This window comes from Condylura cristata, unplaced genomic scaffold (genome assembly GCF_000260355.1).
Source record: "Condylura cristata isolate star-nosed mole 26May11 unplaced genomic scaffold, ConCri1.0 scaffold00006, whole genome shotgun sequence".
NCBI lineage: Eukaryota > Metazoa > Chordata > Mammalia > Eulipotyphla > Talpidae > Condylura > Condylura cristata.
In genome coordinates this window covers 58,196,858-58,213,427 of record NW_004567107.1, presented here as the reverse complement: position 1 = coordinate 58,213,427, position 16,570 = coordinate 58,196,858, and positions in this window count along the sequence as shown.

Below are 16,570 nucleotides of genomic sequence, written 5' to 3'. Positions count from 1 at the left end.
AAAAATAATCTTGGTATGTTAATTTACATTTCATGTGATAATCCTATTCTGGGGAGACATTTAAAGGTGAGAACGCTAGAGAAAGTGAAACAAACTTCTATTAGTCATGACCTTCACAGAGTGACCACAAAAAGGACTTTCTAAATTTTGTTCCAGACAGAGGTGCAAAACCTGCATAAATTTGGTAAAAAAGAGAAAATAAAAAGTACTTAGAAACAATGACATTGATGTTGGGTGCTCTTGAATTCAAACTCCAATTCTGCAGTCTAGGTGGGAACCTTTTGGGAGAAAAAAAATCTTGACTTCATATGAATTTCTTCTCAATAAATTATAGATAATAAACCCCTTAAAAAATAAAGTGATACATTAAAAGTAACTATCCCACTTGCCCTCTAAATTAAATTAAAAACTAAAGTATGCTAAGCCAGGTTTGGCTATCATCATCTCATAGGCATTCTCCTCATCCAGAGCTTTGAAGGAAATCCTTTATCACATGTTTAAAATAATTAAAGGAAAACATAACAGAATTCCAAAGTCTCTGGAGACAAAATTAAATGGAATAAATATGTGTGGACTCCTCTTTTCCACATCAATTTTTTTCTAATAGCTTGTGAGTTACAAGTGTAATGGGACAAGACTTTTTTTGACGTGATATATTAATTATGAAAGTTTATGATTGATAGGAACAGAAACCATCCTAATTAGATAATGATGAGAATTGTATAAAAGCTAATTCATGACAAGTATACAATTATAAGGTTGTATTTCTGTTGAGGGATTTAAGTAATTCATACTTGTTATTTATAAGATATTAGAAAGCCCCAAGGTAGAAATATAGTTGTACAATCATGCATTTCCCTAGAATTATCTAGTATAGCATATATGATGGAATTTTTAAGCTGGTTAATACATATCATATTGAAGTTAATAGTGATTTGAACACTGTATGATAGATTTTTCCAGATGCTATGACAAACTAAATAGGTAAACTCTTTCACATCATATTTAAGAGCCAGAGTGCAAAGAATACTAGGACTTTTGAGTAAATTTTTGAAGTCATTTTCCACTATGAAATGTTTGCCTGAATGAGAAAATTATACTAGCTCATTAGTTGCCATAAAGTTTTTCACAAAATGAGGTAGAGCATATACATAGATGGTAAATTTGTGACGATGCAATCTGTCCACAGAGCACATTGCACTCACTGAAGTCGTACATTATAAATATAATGTTGAAATATAATGAATACAACTACATTAAACATCAGAAAATCTGGGGATATGAAGTTAAAATGGTGTTTTAGAGGATTTCACTTGTATGTTAAATTTCGCTTATTGTGAAATACCTATGAAAGTATAAGTTTCCCAGATAAGATCAGATCCTTTTTCACTTCAGAAAAGAGAGCAGTGTTTCTAGTGAGGAGTGGCAGCTCACAGCGTGGGCCCTACATGCTTTTTCATTCAGTAGAGAAGTGAGTTGCAGCAAGATTTCAGGATTAGTCCAATGATGATATGTGAACAGTACACTGGACTAGAGATCAGAGGATCTGTACACTAATCCTCCCTGTGCTGTTGCTGAAGAATGAGAGTTCTCTGCACTGAAGGAAAGGCTCACAGCACAACTTAGCAGCCTGATCCATCAACCTAACACTGAATGGCTAGATGAGTCTCCTATCGAGGAAAACTGGTGCAAGGGTTGCTGTTGGGACAGAGTAATCAGATTCCTCCACATTCTATCTTATAATTAAGGAAAAAAAAAAAAGATTTTCTCCTTGGTGAATAAAAACCACCCAGTTCACCAAATTATACTATTAATCATGGATGAGGTAGGCTGGATAAAAATGTTTCATGCTAAGGTCAAGGTTAGAATAGAGCAGTACAGAACCAAGACAGATTGCAGGAAGGGGCTATACAGAGTGTTTCTTTTCCTAGGGACATCCTTGGAGGCTGTGAGCTCTCAAGGTCCCATACAGGACTATTATTCTAAGAATTTTATCTTCCTATCCATTTTAATACTATTCCACATTGCCTTTTCTTCCACACTTTCTTTGTTTTCTTAGGAGCATTTTGATCACTATCACTACATTCTTGGGGAAATCAATAACTTGTTAGAAAAAAAAGACAGTGGCACCTGAAAGGCCAGGGCTAATGGTCCTGTGCTAGAAACCTTTACACTGAGTTTATAAACTGTATCTAGCCTCTTTTCCTTTGCAAAGGGCCAAGGATCTGAATGGATAATAAAATATAAATATAAATAAATATATATATGTATATATAGAGAGAGAATATAAATATATATATATAGAGAATATATATATATATATATATATATATATACACTTATATAGGTATGTGGGGAAGGAGAGGGAAATACAGCTTTTTAGATACGGGGGGAGCGGTATTTTAGGTAATAAACAAAAGCCTGTTATTTGTTTTTGAGATAGAGAATTAAAACATCTTAAAATGTTGTTAAATAAAGAGGTAGTTGTGTAAAATAACATACACTGTATGGGAAGAAGTTGCAGCTGTTATTGAAAATGCCTCCTTTGGAACTGCCTATATATGTGAAGAGATGTCTCTTTTACAAATCAGGATATAAAATTAGATGACCTAATATTACATTTATGTTCCATTATAAAGGAGGAAAAATCATTATAAGATTATAAGAAGAAAAATCAGATCAAGGAAACATCTTTATCTGAATGCATAACTGTTTGGATGTTATACCAGACCTCTTCCTATGTCAAAATAAGTAGCAAGAGAGATAGGAGTTAATCTCTAACTTCAGAGTAATCTTTTACTTTTGATGTATTAAATACTGGCATTTTCCCATCTCTTTAAGTGTGTTTTTACAGAATAATTAATTTTGCTACATGGTTCTAACTCTACCTCCAAAGATAGGGGAGGAGTAAGGGAAGAAGGATGGAGAAATGAGCCGATGCCAAGAAGAGAGGAGTAAAGTCAGATGGAAGGTGGCGAGTAGAAGCAGAGAGAATAATGAAGAACTAAATTCTGAAGTGTGTAGATCTCAGTTCACTCGCAGTTTTCTGAAACAAACTGCAATTTGTTATCAGATGTCAGAGTGGTTATTGTCTTCTTGAACTGTTCAATATAGGGATTAAGAGTAGCAGATTTAAAAATTCTCTGGTAGTGAAACTAGAGAGATCATGACTGATTTACACGATTTACATAGTAGCTTTTGCTCTTGGGGTATATCACTCACCAATTTAATTTTTAGTTTCCTTGCTGTAAAGTGGAGATTTATCCTGTAACATTTTTTTTTAAAAGATGTATTTGTGCATACAGAACTGGAGTACAGGTCAGAGGCTCATGGGCAGTGAAGGACTTCACCAGAGACAGACTGGGGAGTAGAAGAACAGGCAGATCGATGAAGTACACTGCTGAGGGGAGCAGCGGGAGGGTCAAGGGAGGTCTGCCATACCATGTGGTCACCTCCGGAGCAGGCAGGAATCGAACTCATGCAGAAGGGGTTTCAGCTTCTTAGTGCTGTGCTTTAACCCACTGAACCATCAGGGAGGGCCTATCCTATAACTTTTAAATTAAGGTAAGTAACATATCTAGAGTTTTTAGGAGGTCGGCGGGTCCAGATAAGAACTCAGCAAGTAATTAATGATGTAAAAAAATACATAAAATTTTTTAAAAGGAAGGTCAAAATTAGCAGTTTTATATGCTTCAATCTAACATCCAGACTCTTTTCTCATGAGCACCTGGCAAATAACAGACCCCAACACCCCATATTTATACTATAACCATCCTGTGCAACAATCTACACAGACCAGTTTAGCATGACCTGCTCATGAGGTGACTGTCCATTTGTCATTCTTGGGCCCTCACAGCTCCACAGGTGTGTATTTACTCTAGTTGCCCCAGTCTGAGACAACCTAACTGGGCCCATATTACTAATGAAGCTGTGCTATTTATTCCCCACTGGAAGTCCACTTGCACTTTCAAACCATCACAGGGGAAGTATTATGCTTTCTGAGAAAAAATGAGCTACCAGCTGAGTAATAATAACCAGAAATTCACCAATGTTTGGTTTCTGTATTTACATTTACTATATTCACACCATAGCAAACATCTTGTAGTTTAACTCAGCACCCTTATCTGTCTGCTGATACCACCTTTTTTTCTTCTATTGACTTGGCAAACGCCTATACCTTCTGCAAACAGCCCTTATGCCCTGTACTCCTTAATAAGGTCTGTGAATTCCCTATGCAAATACACCTGCATTGCCCTGTTGCCACTGTGTCCCCTATGATCGCCTTAACTGTTACCACATTATATTTGTGTCTGTCTCTCCATTTATTTGTAAACTTGAGAAAGAACACTATCTTTTCATTCAAGTATGCAGATTTTTTTGCACAATAACTGAAACACAATAGGCAGTCCCAAAATATTTCCCATAACAATTAATAAATTAATGAACCAACATCTTTTAAGGACTCAAGAACTGATTATTTGCTGTTTATGTTAGCTGTTTGATTGTCCTCTCTAGCTCTCCTATTATTCCTTTCTCTTCACTTCAGGGTTAATAATTTCAATTTACGACCTATTTAGAAGGTTATGGGAATTTTGAAGATGCAGGTTTGCACAGGTAATACAGAATGAAAAAAATAGTCACATATAAAAAATGAATAGACTCCTTGGCATCTTTCAATGGACTGCTGCATTATCTCCTTTAATAAGATGCCTTAGAGTCTGCACATTTTCCTGATAAGAATAACTGCTGTCATATTTTTTGTTTCAATTTGAACATTTTAAAGGCATTTGCTATTAGCACTAATTAGATGTATAAGAGTCTTCCTGAGCAAAGTAGATAGTCACAGCTAATTCATAAAGAATTAATGATAGTAGCTAAATTGTCACATAGATTTGCACATTGGGTAGGGTTAAATTACCAAATAATGTGAATACTGTTTAAAATAAATTTAATATTCAATTTAAATCATGGTTTTATTAAATTCATAATAAGTTTGAAATTTACTCAATATTGTTCCAAATGAGCATCTGTATAAAATCTCTTTAAAGTAAATAAGCTAATAATATGATAATACCAGTAGAGGAAATAACAGCATTAGCCGTTTACAGAATACATTATATTTTTAGTTTTCTGTTATTTATCTAAGTGCCATACAAACAGTTCACATCAAGTTCCTCCAATGTACGTAGTATACATTGAGAGCTGTTTTAATTTCTTTGATTCAATCAATAGTCAATGGGCAAGCAATCACTTGTTAAACAATTAAATTTGCATATGTGTGTTCATGAGCACATTTCTCAAATGTTATACAGTTTCCCTTAAGTTATTTGGCACAGTAAGATAGCTAATTATTTACTTAATTATTATTGAATAGAAATTAAAGTCCTCTTTACTTTAAAGGAAAATTTGAGTGAGAGCTTTAAAACCAGAGAAACACAAGGTTAATCTCACAACTGAAACAGAACTCAGAGAAATGAGGCCTTTACAACTTCAAATTCAGGATTCCTCTACAAGTTTTTAACCTGGTCTGAAAATGATTTCCTACTATCAAAAATACAAACATTTCAGTAAAGAGTCAAAGAATTGTAGCTTTTTGTTTGTTTTTCAAATTGATCCTATTTTTCTGCAGCTATATATAAATAGGGAATGAAACAGGATAAAACTGAATTCATATTCAGTAAATTACCTACTGTTCCAATGTCTTATATATGCTACTTTACTTAACACTGGATATATTGGGGGGGGGGTGGAAAGTCTAAGAGTATTTATTTTTTAAATTTTATTAGTGGCACCTGGAGGTCATATCCAAGGCATATCCATGATCATTCTGGTCACAGCTCCCCAGAGCTCACTGGCCTACGAGTCTCCCCTGACTTGAGTGCAGGAGGGTATAAGAAGGGACTGGGCTTCTCCCTTTTGTGTCTGACTCTGGGATCCTAAATGTACTAGTGAGGTTTGATCAAAATGGACCAATCAGGTTTGTGCTTTCCAGCTGCCATTCAGACTTAAGATAATTACTGAATTGAAAATGGAAAGTGAGACATTGCTGGTAGGAAATCAAACTGGCACAATCACTATGGAAAGCTGTTTGAAGGTTTCTCAAACTGCTAAAAAAAAAAAAAAAGTGGAGATTCCACGTGACCCAGCAATCCCACTCCAAGACATCTACCCAAAGAACACAAAAACACTCATTCAAAAGGACACCTGCACCCCATGTTTATTACTGCACTATTTATAATGGAGAAGACATGAGAGTCAACCCAAATGCCCAAAAATATCTGACTGGATCAAGATGTGGTATATACACAAAATGGAATATTACTCAGCAATCAAAAAAGATAAACTCATGCCATTTGTGGCATCATGGATAGAGCTAGAAAGGTACATGTAGTGAAATAAGCCAGAAAGAAAAAGAAAAATACTGAATGGTTTCACTCATAGCAGCATGTAAGGGAACAGGGGGAAAAAAAGTAATTGTAATAAAGTGAAAACAAAAATCAGCAACTATCAACCAGAGACATTCTATGGAGGTGGAGAAGGGAATGGGATCAAAACTGGGGTGGAAGAGCACACAGGACTATGGTGATAGCACATGAGTAAATTGGTGGTGGATTACAACCGAGATGAAATGGTGTACAAAATGAAGAAACAAGTAAAATGTGTGTATGGGTGTAAAGAAAATGCTGACTGTTGCTGAATGGCTCAGTCAGATGCTTAGGGTTGAAAAACGGTTCAGTCAGTGTTGTTGAGTATGGGACCTAGAAGAAGATAAATGCAGAGCAAATTCCCTCCTTTATCAGTCAGGAGGGAAGGAGGATTCATCAGATCAAATTGGAAGAGGAAGCCGCCAGCAGCCAACTTCTGTGGGAGAAGCACTGAACAGTTTACTTCCATTTTGTTCAGCAGGCCTCCATAGACTCTCAACCTTCAAACCTTCACAAACCTTCGTGATATTTGGTCACTACACATATACCAGTCTTGCTGCCAACATCACCTGCAAGGAGCACCATCAGCCTAAGTCTGTGTCTCAAAGATCTGCTCATTTTGGAACATGCCAATTACTCATAAGAGCTGTCCACAGCACCACCTCCCCATGCTGTTGAGTTTGTCACTGTCTGGTCTGACATCCAGCCCAGGTTCCAGACTGCTGTTGTGGCTACTACAGTGTCACCTGGCATCTTCCACAATGGGCCTTTGTTTGAAATTTGTGGACACCATCTGGAGTGAGACAGCCAACTTGTGGACTTAAAAACTCTAAAACTGGGCCCTCCCTGGTGGCACAGCAGGTTAAAGCACAGCAAAAGCACTGAGAAGCTAAAGCCACTTCAGCATGAGTTCAATCCCCGCCCTGGAACTGACACACATGGCGTGGCAGACCTCTCCTGGCCCACCACTGCTCCCCTCAGCAGTGTACTTCATCAGTTAGCCTGTTCTGTTCCCCACTCTGTCTCTGATGGATCCTCTTACTGCCCCTGCACCTCTGGCCTGTACCCAGTTCTGTATGCATAAATGCATAAGTAAATAAATCTAAAAAAAGACCTCGATCCTTTCCCCCAATCTGTTTGGTAAGTAAACACTGCTACTATTGAACCTTGAACCAGAGTGGCCCTGCAATTGTGTGTGCAGGTGAGAAATGTGACCTGTTCCCCACCTTAGCACTGACTTTCTCACTCTTGATGCACTGTCTTAACAGCACCATATTCAACCAGGTTGAATCGTTTCTGAACCCATGGCTTTTGGTCCAAAACAGCTCCAAAACAAAAGAAACCAGACAAACTGTTAGAGGGTAATCCAGTTGGCCTGAGGATCATGTGATGTTCCATTTTCACTTTGCTACGGCATAGGAGAGTTCTTGGAACATAGTAAGTGTTCAGTTAATTTTGAATGTGAAAAATAAATCACTTTAACAAATTCACTTTTTTACCATTAAATTCTCAAGCATGGTGTCCATCCTTTCTTGTATGCTGCATTAAGTTCTGATAGCCTTCTCTCTCCTTCTGACTTTGCCTGACAATAAGGGACACTATTTTCTAACCTTGTTTCCTACATATTTGATTTTGCTTTAGAAATCAGATTCCTTGGGCGATCTAGCTATGGCCTCTTAACTTCATATCACTAGTTTTCCTCCTTTGAGAGCCAAAATATGTAAATTCCAGCTATGACAACACAGAATGTTATCTTGTACCAAGAGACTACCTAGAAGATGTTGACAGGAATGACCAGTACTTTGTGTTCAAAATAGTAATAGTATGTTTTGCTTTCATGTCCAGCATTCCCAGAGTATATTCTATTTGGAAGAATGAATTTAGGCTTCATAAACTTCAGTATGTAGTAGTGGTATGGGATGGAGGAAAAAATAAATGGCAGGCAATTTTCTGACATTTAAAGCATCCATGTAAATATACTCATCCTTGCTTCCAATCTTAAATTTTAAGTCATACTTTCATGTCATGTCAGTACATGCATCTGTTGCTCTTGGAACACTACCTCTCTCCTTCAAAAACTGAGCAAATAGTAAATCTCACTATAGTTGTTATAATTTAGTTTAGTATACAATATAAACTAATAAAAACTAAACTACCCTATTTGTTTTGAATTTAGTAACACTTTCCAACTCTATCTCAGCTGTTTAAAGATGACATAATTAGGGAAAATTTTCAGAGAGAAGCAAAACTGCCTGATTAACCATGCACAAAATAGACAAGCATTGAATTAACTAGAAAAGGTATGCATTATTCATTTTCAGACTTCGTATCATCTTAAGACACCTACTTATTACATAGTAGACCTTCCTTAGAAACTGATAGAGATGGGTAGAAGAGAAGGTTGAGATTAGCCTACTGGAAGTTGTAGGGATAGAACTGATAAAGCAAAAGGAGATTATGCTATCAGTCAGTTTAATAACTTCTTGATCACCTACTATCTCGAATGAGTCATTTGTCACCCAAATGTGATCTAATTTTCAAGAGATCTGACAAGCCTTAAACCATGTTTCCATTTAGAAACAATGGTCTGGATTAGAGTAATGATTCTTCCAGCCTGTCAAGTTGCATGATTCCCTATTGCATTCCCATTTGGAATGAAGTAACAGGTAATTGTGTCGTATAGTATTAGAATACAGCAGTGTATTTCATATATCTGTGGAGCTATCAAAAGTGAGTTACATGAATCGTGAGCCCTCTATTCTGCATTCCTGACACCACCTTCAGTGGTCTCTGCTTCTGTGTCACAGACTTTGTAATGACTTCCGTGACCTTGCTTCCCTAGACATTCCAATGGTCATACATGATTCATGACTTTTTTTTTTTTTTGTAAATCTTAATCAATGAGATCCATAGGCTATTTTCTGACCAAGTTCTCACATTATGTATTTATATTTGGAGAAGTTCCAGGGAAGCAAAACATCAAATATAAGAATATGGAATTGATTCAGTAATATGAAAATAGTAATTAACCTCAGTGCATTGCTATTAGGAAGATGAAACTTAAGTGGTCAACAGCAATAGAACAATTCTGTCTGTACTGACTGGCATTAAGTGCTTATAAAAAGATAGATTGGAAAAGGTCATTTTTTGCAATAGAATGTCAGAGTAGAACTATGCAGTTGAGTAACATTTTGTGACCAAACTGCCAATCTTCAATGAGGGTCTCATATTGCTACCCTGAGAGAACTAAGTAGCTAATTGTACTCCCTTAAAAAACACCTTGTATTCCATTTAGCTTAAAGGCTGGCAGCTTTTGAAAATTAACTTTCAAGTCTGATCATATAAGTGGTTGAGCTGAATGTAAGTTGAATTCAGAACATTATCTGGCCTCTTACAGGAAATTCGTAGCATTTATTTGAAAACGGTGAAATTCTGTGAAATAGACAACATTGTAATTGGATTCTAATGGATCAAAATACCTCAAATCTTCAAATCATGCTCTTTCTTGACAGCAAATTTAGATTCTCATCCCATTCATGAAAAAATAAACCAATCTTTCTAATAAACCAATGATGATTTCAGTTGACATTGAAGGATAATTCTTATTCTCTTAATGACCCACCAATACTACCTTTCCTTTTCCTATGCTTTTCATAGCAGAGAATTGTAGAAACAGGCTGATATAAAAGGAAACAGCAGAAACACTAGGGGGATTTTTTTTTATATACATTACACAGAAATAAAGATATTAAGGGGAAGGGAGATAAAAACATTGGGAATATAAAATGGATTTTAGGGATTTTTCAAGTAGTGATGAAAAATAATTTTTGACTAGGCTGATAATAGTATACTGAAAATAAATCTTGTGCTAGTGCACAAGATTTATTTTCAGTATACTATTATACTATTATAATAGTAATAGTAATACTATTATACTATTATAATAGTATATTATACTATTATACTTCCAGGAGTAGCTCCATCTTTTTTTTTTTTTTTTTTTAGGAGCAATTTTAAATATATACCCAGGTGAAGATTCAAAAAATAAGGCTGATGTCCCAGAAAAAGCTGAGATATTGAACTTAAGGTTTAGGGAAAAATAGGTTAGGATTATTTTATTAAGTGAAATGGGCAGAAGAACTAAATATGTTTTTCCAAGGAAAACATACATTTGTCCTACAGGCACATGAAATGGGAAAAAAAATTTTCATCATCACTTATTATCAGGCAAAAGCCAATCAAAACTACAATAAAACACCATTTCACACCCATGAAAATGGCCTGTATTGAAAATACTAGAAACAAAAAGTATTAACAATGGTATGGATAAAAAGAACATTTGTACACTATTGGTAGGGATGCAGACTAGTTCAGTCACTAAGAAGGGGTGTATGGAGTTTTCTCAAAACATTAAAAATACATCTTCCATGTGACCCAGCAATCCCACTCCTAGGTATCTATCCAAAGAATATAAGAATACTATGCATTCCCAATTCTATGTACTCTTATGTTCATTGAGGCACTATTTACAACTGACAAGTAATGGAAATAACTGAAGTGCCCAATGATAAACCAGTGCATTAAGAAGATGTGGTATATATACACACAATGGAATAATATTTAGCTTTAAAAATATTAAATCTTGCCACTTGCAATGAGATGGATGGAACTGAAGGGAATTAAGCTAAGTGAAGTAAATCAGAAGGAGAACGACAAATAGCAGTTAATTTCAATGTGGAATAGAAAGAAATAATACAAAAGAAAAGACAAAGCCTAACCATAATAAATTTTTGACATCTCACTGCAGAACTGAAATTACCAAAAGGAATTTTGGGAAGAGGGATGGAGAGGGACAGGGAGAGGGTTTCTCCACTTTGTAGGTTAGCTCCCTGGCTGAGGCTCAAACTCATGCTGATAGCTTCACAATGCTGAAATGTAACCCCTTGTGCCACCAGGAAGGTTGAGACAAAGTTTCTTAATAGCATGTTTGTGAACCATGTATCGGTACTACCCTTCAAGACTGACATGATAGTGGAAAACAATGCCATTAAAATATAGGCTTTAATTTAAGTGGAAATTCTCTGATCACAGACATAGTGAGGTCACATGACAACCAATGATATCCAGAAAGAATGTGCAGTTATAAGAAAGCAATACTTAAGACTTATTTGGTTTCTATGCTGCCAGATTAAGCAGCATGGTTTTAGGACTAAAATGAACCAAAAATCGATTGGAATGTCACTTTATTTGTATAAAGAAACAAGAAAATAAAAAAGATCTAGAACTGATTACAATAAAGGGAGTTTATCTCAATTTAATGGATGAACTTCTCATTAGATGGGGCATGCACACCAACATTTAGCCATCAAGGCAAGTGGCTAAATTAGACAAGATCAGACATATGAATACATGGTTCAGGTTTCCAGGATCTGTATTCCTATTACATTAATACCTCACCTTTCAACCCATACTTTATGACCTTATGAAAAGTTCCTCACAATTGTGAAAGGAAACTATGGCCTGTTCACACTTACCTAAAAATGATAGGCTGATATAACCCTACAGTGGAGGGTTGTATTAGTAATGCTTCACTTAAGGTTGGCCATGAAGTATAGGGAACAAGAAGTCCATCAAATGGACAATGTTCTGTGTCCTGCATCTGTTGTTCCCATTACATTAAAGAAGGTATGGGTAGAGATATAGACCAAAATCTTTTTGTGTGTAGTGGAAGACCCCTGAAAAAGTACAAATAGAAAATTGGTGAAAACATATATAACTGGAACTCTCAATTTGGCAATAAAAGGAGATAATTCTCAAAGAAAGGCTTACTAGGCAAACTCCATTTTCAGTAAAGATAATGATTTTTTGAGCCAAGTGACCATGGTGATAGGAATGAAGAGTTATTCATGGGATCACAAATAATAGGTCAGCCCTTGAGAAGGACTTTCTGGCTACCATACAGTTGCATTCCTAACCTGCCAATAGCAGAAACCAATACTGAACTCCTGATATACCAGTATTCCTCAAGGCCATTTAGAGACAAGATAATTAATTGAATCTCCTCAATCATGGAGATGGCAGCAGTTTTTCCTCATTCGAATAGATTCTTATTCTGAATATAGATTTAACTTCCTGTCCCCAGCACCCTTGCCAGCACTTTCTGGATGCTTTATTTACAATCTAAATATCCCACACAATCCTGATTTTAACCAGTGCATTCATGTAAGAGCAAAATGAGTGAGGCAAATGCTTTTCTCTGGAATTCATTCATTAAATCAGACCTAAACAGAATTCTAGGAGAAACAGGTAAAATGGCTTACTGACCGCTCTTGAGTAACAACCTGAGGAGTGGAAGTATTAGGCTACAAAATAAGATATGTTCTCTGGCTAGTTAATATATGATACCATTTTTCACACAGCCAAAAACCACACTGAGGCAAGCATAATCTGGGAACAAAAGATGGACAATAGTTATTTCTTCTCTCTTCATTGGCCCCAATATCTTATATAAAACCTTTGCTTTTTGTCCATACATCTTTCAGTTTGCTTGTTCAGAGGATTTAGTAACCATGGTGCTTCCATCAGGAGCTACAGCTGTTCCACTGACCTGGAAACAGACTAGTCACTGGTTCTTTCTATTCTGAACACACAAGCAAAATAATTGGAGTGTGTATAGTGGTCATTTCATTTCCACTAGCAGCATTCAATTAAAACCTATAACCACTTGTAATCAAGGCCACTAGTATCTCACATGTTTCATGAATGAAAGTTTTACTAAATGGTAAGTAACTCCTATCAACCAAGGGCCAAGTTCAGGGGAAAGGAACAGAGTGGGCAGAGTAGCGGGAATTATGGCCATGCGACTACTTAACAGAAGTGAGATGGTATCTATGGTATCTATTAATATTTTTCTTGCTTGTCAAGTCTATATTGCTGTTTATAATAGACTTTATTAACATAATTAACAATGATAAGTGCTGTGAATTTAATCTTTAAGTTACAAGACACCAAAGAGAGATCATAATTGTTCTAGGAAAAGAATATTATCCAAAAGATGTGCACAAGGAAATTATGAAATTTACATATCAAACTTTAAGAGTAGGTAAAGTCTTCAGTTAATCAATAAATAGTTGTATCAAACTAGACAGAAGCAGGATATTGTTTTATTATTGTTATTAATTAGAAGTTCAATTTTTTTCTAAAAGGGTAAACAGACGCTGAGTTGACAGTATTGTGCTTTGTATTCTGGTGAAGTTAAAAATTCTATTTCCTAAAATCTCATATGCTATATACTCACAGGTTCTGCTGTAAGTAAGAGGTGCCTGTGAGATTTATGAAGAGGAAAAGGTATAAAGGTAGTGAGAGATAAGATGTTCAGGACAGACCACTGGTTTGAGGTTCAAAGCAATTTCATTACACTCAGTACATAGAATGACTTGTTTTCTTTACTGAAACTGAGTGATTCAATGCAATAAACAAAAAGTTCATACCGATAGGTAAGAATGAAATGATTATTCCATCGATTTCCTCCATTATAAAATCTGGAGACATTTAAATGTGTGTCCTGGAATACATGATAGTTCATGATGTGTGATTAAAAAAAAAAAAATGGTTTAGCTCTCAAGCAACTTTGGAAACAGAACATATACATTCAAAGAAAATTAAAATATTAAAATCAAGGTACAGAGAAAATCTGCAAAATTTCAGAAGGGTAGCTCCAACTTTCCTCCTACTTCAAGCCTGTCAATAAACCTTCTCCCTGCAGCCAGTCTTTTTGTATTCTTCAGTCTCTGCTTAAGTATTCAATTCTTCCTAGGTTAGCTACTTACTATAAATTATTTTTTCTTCTCTTACAGAGCCCCCTATTCCTTTGTTTTCATCATACTACTTGAAATGATTTTTTTTTAAGATTTATTTATTTGTTCATACAGAACTGGGGTACAGGCCTGAGGCTCAGGGGCAGCGAGAGGCTTCACCAGACACAGAGAGGGGAGCAGAACAGGCAGATCCATGAAGTACACTGCTGAGGGGATCAGCGGGCAGGTCAGGAGAGGTCTGCCATGCCATGTGGTCACCTCCGGGGCAGGTGGGAATTGTACTCATGCGGAAGTGGCTTTAGCTCCTCAGGGCTGTGCTTTAACCCACTGCGCCACCAGGGAGGGCCGAAATGATTTCTTTATCTCCATATTTATGTGGTTAGCATGCATTTCAGTGTTAGGGTGTGGCCATGTTTTCTGGTAGTCAGCTTCAAATTTAAGGCCTAGGAAACAGGTATTTGATGAAAATCTATTGAATGAGTAAGTGAATGAATGTGTGGTTAGTGAAACAGAGACAGTAAGGGATACCTGAGACAACAATATTATAAAGAGAGACTAAGAAACCACAATTAATCGTATAATGATAAAAGTTTGCTTTGCTCCTTTGTTTCTGAAATACTTCAGAAAGCAAAGTGGTGGCATTCCAGCATTTACTAAATGGCAATCTATTTATAGAATGGGAAATAGAGAAGGAAAACATCTTCATATTTCCTATATATATTCTGCAATTTATATAGAGCTTCAATTCTAACTGATTTTATTTATAATTCATTTTTATATCGTATCCATAAAAGGAAATTATTGTACAGCTTTTTGAAAGTAACATCCTTAGGTGCATTGAAAGTGAATACATCTTGTGCAGCTACCCCATGGGATTTTTTAGCAATAATTTCTAGTTGAAGGAAGATTTTTAAAATAGACAATTTTGCTTAATGAACACACAGCCCAAAGTAAAACTGACAATGTTTTGATAATTTTGAGATGTACTGTAAACACTGTGAAAAGACCTGCTTCCTTGTTTGAAGCTACACTGATCAATGCATTGACCTCTGTCTGGAACTGCATTAACCTCCTTTTACAGTGAAGAAATTTGAGAGCTCTGCTATTTTTCTTCTTTAGAAATTTTCAATAAGATACAAAGCATGTGTTGGCAGTTTTCTTTATTTCTGTTCTCAAGAAGAGAGTCATGTCCAGGATTGCATGTAATATATAAAGCTATAGTTTGTGTGAAACAAAATATCATGTGAAAGGAGGACCATTTGAAGGATTTAGACCCAAAAGAAATTTACGTAGTTCTCACTAGCAGGTTGTGTATGAGTCAAAACACTACTATTGCAAACACTGCTTTCATTTGCTATTCAGAGAAACTTGTAGATATGTTTTCCCCATACAAGTGAACTCTCCCAAGAAAGTGCCTAAGTTTACTTTCATTGAAACAAACATGAATGTGAATATTGGAAGTCCTCTATAATTATTGGAGTGTAGTGACCTTCTCTGTTTAAATCTAAATGTTGCTTTTTAAAGTACTGTGATAGCATTTCTATTACTCCCACGTCACCTTTCGAAAAGAGTAATACCACCAATCAGTTAGATGAGTTATTACATACTTGATTGACTTCGTTTTAAGTCTAAATTGAATTTTTGAACCATTTTTATTTTGTTTCATACACTAGAACCATAGAATAACTCTGCCAGTGATACTAATCCTGACACTGGAAAGTTTTTAGTTTCCTTGATTTGAAGAGTGAGCAACACTGACAAAATTATATCAAGAAGAAAATGATAGTTTGAAGCACTGCTAGACCATTTTAAATTGACTCTTCCTTCAAAGGTCATTTCTAGTATTTCAGTTAACTATTGGCAAAATTCTGTCAGTTAACAATCGCAAAAGGTTCAAACCATTGACTGACAATTCTTCACACATGCAAATGTCCTGGGCTGGATTTGACTGCACTGTTCTCCTTCCATTTGTGGGATCTGCAGACACCTGACACAGGGGTTCAGTTCTTATACGCTCAGTCTGGGGCCACAGTGAAGGACAGGGCAGTGCAGTCACTTATACCCACATCCCTTTGACCAACACGATTCTGCAACTGAGTACAAAGGTCAAAGATATAGTTATGGATTTGTATACAAAGTTGCTCTCAAGAGAGGATGTAAAGAAGCTATAGTAGTTCCATCTATCTCATCTTCAACCACCTGCCAAGCCTAAATATGTATAGTCCACAGTGATATGCTGCGGTAAAATCCTGGGCAACACAACATCATTTGTATAAAATGACAGGAATAGCTGCAGTGACAATATAGTAATAAGGGTCACTCTAACAA